At 33.0% G+C, this 7,865-nt stretch overlaps 1 pseudogene; it reads right to left on the reverse strand.

Annotated features, from left to right (window-relative positions):
• Positions 1-4,313: 4,313 nt before the first annotated feature.
• On the reverse strand, positions 4,314-5,718 carry LOC149155708 (xyloglucan endotransglucosylase protein 7-like; annotated as a pseudogene).
• Positions 5,719-7,865: the final 2,147 nt, after the last annotated feature.

Here is a 7,865-nt window from a genome sequence, read left to right on the forward strand (position 1 = left end):
ACTCATATAATTCTTCCCGATAAAAACCTTTCATACACCAAAAATTAAATAGAACAACCTCACTTTGATACTAGCTGTTAATAAAAGACAGAGAAAAAATATTTAATGAAGAAAAAAAAATCATATATTGAAACATTAAATAACCCATCAAATTTACTCAAACAAGAACACTAGATTTAGGTGGAAAATATCATCCCGTGGAAAAACCACGGGGAAAAGGTTTAGTATATTTTTATTATTCAAATGGACATCTTTATACAGTTTTCTGGCTTCATTCTTTCTCACCTATACATTTCTATTTTTACTAACAACCCTGTATATAAATATTTCATTATAATACCATGGGCCCAATACCATGGGTTGTGAATACCATGGGCACTAACAAATTTGACCTGATTTGGTCTCAGACCTAAATCAATATGTTTTCCAACCTTTTCCAAATGTGTGTGCTATGGACAATGTCAAAATATTTTTTAAATTCAACAAAATAACATAAGAGATCAATTTTATTATTATAACACTCCATGATGATCCTAATAATTAGAAAATGACACAATTCAATAACATCTTTGAAACCCATATTGGCCTTTAACTCTTTTATCATGGCTTTCTAGCCAAAGGTTAATTTTCTTTTCCAAAATAATTCCATACAAGTTTGCTAAAAATAGGGTAGTCATAATGATCCAATAATTAATGGGTATTATTTATCTCCACTTTTAAAGATATGAACAATGAGGCTCCACTTCAAAGGCCTAGGAATTCGTGTTCCATTGTGAAACTGAAGAGCTTGTGTATGTGAGGGGTGAGAATAGGACCTCTTATCCCTAGAATTTCAACTTTTTATCATTTAATGTCCTTAGCCTTCCCACTTGTCCTCCTACCCCTATAGTTTCATCTTTTTATCTGTTAATGTCCTTAGCCTGGCCACTTGTGAGCTATTTAACCCTACACTCAATGTGTATGAGAGAAAAGATTTCATTTTCTATAGGTCCATTAAACATGAAAGAAAGAAAGAAAGAAAGAAAGAAATTATTTTATTTTCCATGAGGCTAAAGATAGCCTATGCCACATATTTCTTCTTCATCTTGATGTATTGGGTCCTTTTTCTGTGAAGCTTCAAAATAAATGCTCCGAGATTCTTGACAAACCCCTCGCTAAATATATTATCCCAAGAGCTAGTTGCCAGCATATGCATAACTTTCCGTGTTTCCTTTGAAGGCCCCACATTCTAAATTGAAATTTTTTTCTGTTTCCACTTTTTCGGAAGAACAAAAAATGCGTACTCTTTCCTCCCACACTTCTTTTGGCCTTTTCAGCGCCCTGTTTCACAATGAAGTTGATGAGAATTAGTCATTAATTGAGCAATAAGAATTTTAGCTCTCCAAAAGATATTGGCCTCTATGTATGCTTTTGGTTGATGACTATGAGTGGGATCAAACACTTCAATATAGTACTTTTTCTTTCTTCCTAGATCCTTATCCCAAGTAGCCTTGTGGAACTTTTCCATAACAAAGGATTTTATCTCTTTTTTGTTTATGGGAGATGTGTTCAATCAAATACCCCATATACTAAACCATTTGTTATTTTGTTGCATCCAAGTTCTTTTTCTCTTGCACAACCTATCATTAAAGACAACCTTAGGCCATCTGCCCTCTTCCATTTGCTCAATTTTTTTTAAATACCTTATGACTCGCACCATAGCAATTGCTTCAATAGGAGCGGTCTCTGTTTCACTAAACAAGATAACATAAGGAATTGCACTTTTAATCTTGAATTTGTTTGTAATCAAATGCTTCTGAATTTTCTCAATTTGTCTCCACTGCACGTTGGATGTACTACTGGCCCATAGTTCACAACCATAAAGAATTATAATGTTAGGTAATTCATAAATATTTTTAAAAAAGAAACTCCATTTTGTAAGATAATCCAATTATTTTCCTTAATTTTACAAATTCAGATGTTCCTCCAAAACTTCTAACATTAGATTTTGAAATGTGTAATAATTACTTATGCTTTTTATTTATATAGTAAAATATTAAAATGATATTATATATATTTAATTTATCAAGTTTTAAAAATTTATTAAGAATAACAATTTCTTTTCTAACCATTTTACAATCTTTAATAAAATATATCTTTAAATATTATTATTTTGAAAAAAAAAACCAAACATAATTTAATTAACATAAAGAAAATGTGAATATTATTTTATAGGCTTTATTTCATATTCAAGTTTTTATGTTTAAACTTCATAATTGACTTTTAACATTCTAATGGTTAACTTTTCATTTATATATCTTAATTATTTTATTTATTCAACTATTTTGGTAATTTTTTTATTATAAAATTGGCATTGATGAGGTTATATCATGTTTAAAAATAACACTAAAAGAATTAAAAAATAACTTAAAATGTGCAAATATATTAATAATGAACCAATCAAAATCTATATAAAATTTTTAAAATATTTTGGCAATATTATTTATATAAATTCATTATCGTTTTATTTATTGATTTATTTTGGAAATTTCATTTTCAACTATTTTAATGTTATTTGTGTAAATTAATTATTGTTTTATTTATAAACTTTACTTTGGATATACATGATTAACAGGTAGTTTTGTTTTAACATAATTATTATTTTATTCTAAAAATGTTATTAAAATATAATATTAAATTAAATTCTGAAGTCTGTTTACACACTGCATATAAGCCCAATTAAAATATAATATTAATTCACATGGTGAAACTCTATTTACACACGGCATATAAACCGAATTTAAATAATGAAAACAATATGTCTCAAAAATGGATAATGCGAGACAATGCTACAACGAGAAAGTAACTCGCTCTCTCCTCAACTACAATGTAACGATATCTTCTTGCAGCTGGTCTCTGACCATGTGCACTAAAAAGGTAAATGGTTTTAGATCCGACTGGCCATGGTCGTGTTGCTACGTGAGAAATAGAGATCAAAGAAGGCAGGATGAAAGATAGTGCAGCACGAAGATGGAAAGCAATTTCTGAAGGAGGACAAACCGATGGCAAACGTTGCAATTGTGTAATATATTTTAATTATAATCAAAGTTTGTTAGTGAAAGTTTTGAGAGTTAGTGGATACTGGTGAATTAAGAATAAAAAAAAGTTTTGAGACTTAGTGGATACTGGTGAATTAAGAATAATATTTTTTTAGATATATGAAATTATCTTAATTTTAATATGTTTATATTTTAATTAGATTGAGAAATTAATATATAAACAAATTTTATTTAGTAAAATGGTCCATTTTACAATAAGAAGTGTAATTAAATTAGATTCTTGCGAGGTGGCTCCCACTCACCAATTTCATAGGGATTTGAGATTATTCCAATTCTAATAAGTTGATGTTCTAATTAGATGGAGAAATTAACATATAAAATTTCTTTAGCAAAATTGTCCATTTTACAATAAGATGTGTAATACATTTTTTTTGTCAAGTTAAAGTTCAGCCATAATCTTTTTATACATGGTTAATCAGGGAAATGTGTGAATTGGTAAGGTATTCTCCTTGTTGCAATAGTTTTTTTGTTATATTTATGAAGCCTTCAACTATATCAACCACTTTAATATTTTTTAATGTGGTTGTACTAGTTTACATCAATTTGATTAAATGGATCATATTTCCCAAAAATTTATCAATTTCAATAATAAATTACATATTTTTAATTGAATATTTGTTTACATTCTATATCCATGATTTTTCAAACCAGAACAATAGACTAAATTACTAGAAGTTGTAGTCTAATTTATAGATGAAATAATTTTTTCATGACATTTTTTCTAGTTAATTTTCACTATAATCTCAAAAAAAATATTTAAAAACTAAAATTTAAATTATTTAATCTATAAAATTTAAACTGGGCCAGAAATATATTTTAAATAATAACAAAATCGCATTCTAATTTAAAAGTGTATCATCAAATTTTAATATAAAAACTATTTCCTTTTTCAAATAAACTATGCTTCTCCATGCAAACAAACATAACATCTCAAAAAAAAAATAGTGACAACATGTTCCATGAGACGATCATCAATTTATATTTTAGGAACATGCATGACATATGTTAACCTACAATGAATCCCGTGGGGTTTCAAAACGTTCAGATGGTTAGACAACGGTAAGAGGAAAATAATTTTAATTTCGCACCTTCGATGGCAAATGAGATAAAATAGGTCTTTTTAAGCGCCAACGAATAGGGACGCTTTATTGGAATGAAATCCGATGAACAAAGAAAGAGTCCAACCGCAATCACATGGAAGCCCTAGGAATTATTTTATGGTTGTCTGGAGCATTCAGCTGGAAACTGATTATTGAATCTGGCCGCATCTTTACAGTAATCGTAAACTAGAAAATTATTGCGAACCCACTGTAATTGTCCTTGTTGGGCATAGGTCAAGCTCTCATAACCTGCCTGATTCCACCAGTTACTGGGAGTATTAGCCCAACACCGGGAGGAGCAGCCACTTCCTGTCCATTCACATACGTCTGTTGTGAAATTTCTGTACGAAGCCAGAAATGGTGCGTAAGACCAATCGATTTTCACCCGCCCGCCTTGAGTTGCCCAACTATCTCCGTCCCATATGCTGGAGTACGCTCTCATCGCCTGCCCGTTGGCGTAAGGCACACCTATGTCTTCATTGTTCCCAAACACTCTGATAGGCAGCCCATCTACAAAAAGCCTGCAACGAAGATATCATGTGAGATGGATCCATCATAATAGAAGAAAACATTAAAGCAGGTTCAGAGAAAGAGATAGCTTACACAATTTGCTGCGGGTTCCAGAGAATTGAGTTAATTGTGAAATTCTGATGTAGGATCGAACCATAAATAGAATTGTTGCTCCCTATTACCTGAATCATTTGTATAGATGTTTATATGCAGAATATATGGCTGACCAGAAACATTTCCTAGAAATTCAATATCAATTTCGTCGTGCCTGTCGCCTGTCGAGGATAACTGCAGCTTATTTTCTCCATTCGTTAGATAACATTATAATAGTGAGAATGCTATGAATTTTAGGCTAATTTTATATGGATTTATAGATTTCTATATCGGATGGATAGGAGTTGAGTGAAATCAATGGATCCCAAAAAATTTGTCACTATTCTCCATAATTTTTGCCTATCATATGCTAAAATATTCCCAACATTTACTATCAATTAATGACTTTTCTCAATAATTTTTCCCTATCAAATTACAAAAATTCCCAAAAACCTTTTACATGAATATTGCAATATTATTGAATATAAATTTCGCAGATTTATCTCACATAGAATGTTGTAACCGTTCCAGCAGAATTTCCGGGCACCAACTTCATAAACATATAAGCGCTTCCAAACAAAAATTGGGCTTTCGATTGAAATGCCTATCCTAATTAAACAATACCCAAAAAAATATCAACTGTTATTCAATGCTTGATAGTATATTATCACATAGACATAAAGCAATAAAAAGCTAGCAATACAGTTATATATCAATAACATTAGAATACCTTAAGAATTATTGAAAGAAAGCTGCAATTCCTCTCCGTTGTCGAATATGTTGACATTGTTATAGCCCCATGATACATCTATATCATTGTAAAAGTTTGCATGAACTGTGGGATATATACCTGTATTGCATATTATAACAATCGTAAGAATTAGATGAAGATAGCCAGATAGATTTGGAGCCTCCATTGATGATATACTGTTGGATAGGTATTGAGGATACAACAGTAGCAGACTAATCCAATTGACTGCCTATTTGATTTGGGTTTGCAACAGATGGATCATGTCTGGACAACTATATAGGAAACGTACAAGTGTAATTGTTTAGTAGGAGGTTGAAATCATGAACATGTCTGAAAGGAATCAAATATACATTAAAATTTATAATCCAGCTTAGGCAGGGTAGGCTGTCACGCAGTTCAGCCCATGACGACTCTCGCTCATGAACCATGCAGGGGAGGGTTTGATTGTAACTGTGGCGGTAGGTAGTTGAAATCTGGCAACGATCAGCAAAAATCAAATATACATTAAAAAACGCAACCGGCGTAAAAGTGATTGGGTGTGACGCGGTTTAGCCCTAGATGTCTCCCACTCATCAATCAGGGCTCTTTCCAGGCCAAGGCTCAGCGTTTACATTGCGGAGAATTAGCGATTACGTACGAAAAATTGCTAACACAGCAGAGCTGTCAATGCCAATAGTGGATTGCACACAAACCTGTGCCTAACGGAACCCCACCTCTGTGTCTGGATATGTATATGAAAAAGATATATATATATATATATATATATATAAAATAGCGATAGCACTTGTATTTTGGCCACACACAAAATTTCAACCCGGCCACTACTACTTAATCTGCCGGCCCACGCCGGCACGTTGTGGACAAAAAGGAAGAAGCTGTCGCGGAGCTTTCCAGGAACGGCAGAATGGTTTTTTCAAATTATTACTTAATTTCTAAATTTCCATCTTCTATTTCAAATTTTAATGTTTAATATTTTAAAAATAAACACGGGAATTTAGAAATTTTCAATTTTTTTTTATGGATCAACTACTTTGGCTAAAGACCAATTTTACAAATTAACGAATTTTAGGACTTAGTTCACACTATTCCGTTGATATTACTTTCTAGATTCCACGATGGGGTGCCTCTCCGACAACCGATTTCCGGCCAGCGAGTTAACCAGCTCTCTGGAAGTGTTTCATAACATTGGGATTATCTTACGGAAATTCCTATTTCCAACTCTATAGAAAAGTAAATGCGCTCTGATATGCGAGGCAAATAGCGCTCGCCCTTTGAGTGACAGCACATGAATCGAGGAGTGACATCACATGAATCGAGATAGTAGCGTGGAGAGAGAGGGCGAGCGCTATTTGCCTCGCATGTCAAAGCGCATTTACTTTTCTATAGAGTTGGAAATAGGAGTTTCCTTATCGTACTATGTCATCTCACCATACGCATGTTATTTTTGTATTCGCAGACTTTGGCGGCCCTCGAGGCGCGGACGTGGCCATACACTTGTCGTGCATGGCTTGCGCGTGGGCCTTCACCTTTAGATACGGGGTTCACATGTATATGTCCTCCCAATTTAAATGTTTGAAAACCGGGTCCTTCGAACATGTTGTTGTTTTATTCCTGACACCTTTACAAGGCTCTGGAGTTTCATTTAATTGTTCAGTGCTTGTTTGTGGGATTTGGTATTCCGACCCATTTTTCATTTGGTTCTGAAACTCGATTTCCACTTTTCCAACCTTGGTCTTCCAAAATTGTCACAATTGCGATCCAATTACCACAGTGAGATTACGAAGGATGTCACTTACCTGCATGTATTTCTCCACAATAACCTTATGTCCTATAATTAAGCTATCCTTCTATGTCTGGATGAGTCTACACTCTTGTCATCATAATACTAGGGTTGTTAATCATAATAGTAGGGTGGTTGTTCGTTTTTTTCTGCTCATAGGCAAGCTTTTTATTTGCAGGCGTTGCATGGATCTTCGCCAATGACTATCCATGGGATGGTGTCATGCCCCTACACCTGCAGTAGTCTTTCAACCGCTTATAGCGAGGTGCGGCACCACCGAACACTTTCTTTTCACCAATACTTATATTCATGGACTACGCCTTAACATTCGATACTCAGTTTTATTTTTTCTTCACCAAGTATTATTATTAGCCTTTATATTAATGAACACCCATACACATTCATTATCCACAGCAATTATAAATATACAACACAATTGCAACAGTATAAAGGGAGAGGCAACTCCCTGAATTTGAGTCTTGCCCGAATTCAATATATTTTTCAATCTTTCATAAAATACAAGTAAACCTTAG

Source organism: Pinus tabuliformis, chromosome 9 (assembly GCF_031772625.1).
Source record: "Pinus tabuliformis cultivar Carrire ecotype Pingquan chromosome 9, CPIR1, whole genome shotgun sequence".
NCBI lineage: Eukaryota > Viridiplantae > Streptophyta > Pinopsida > Pinales > Pinaceae > Pinus > Pinus tabuliformis.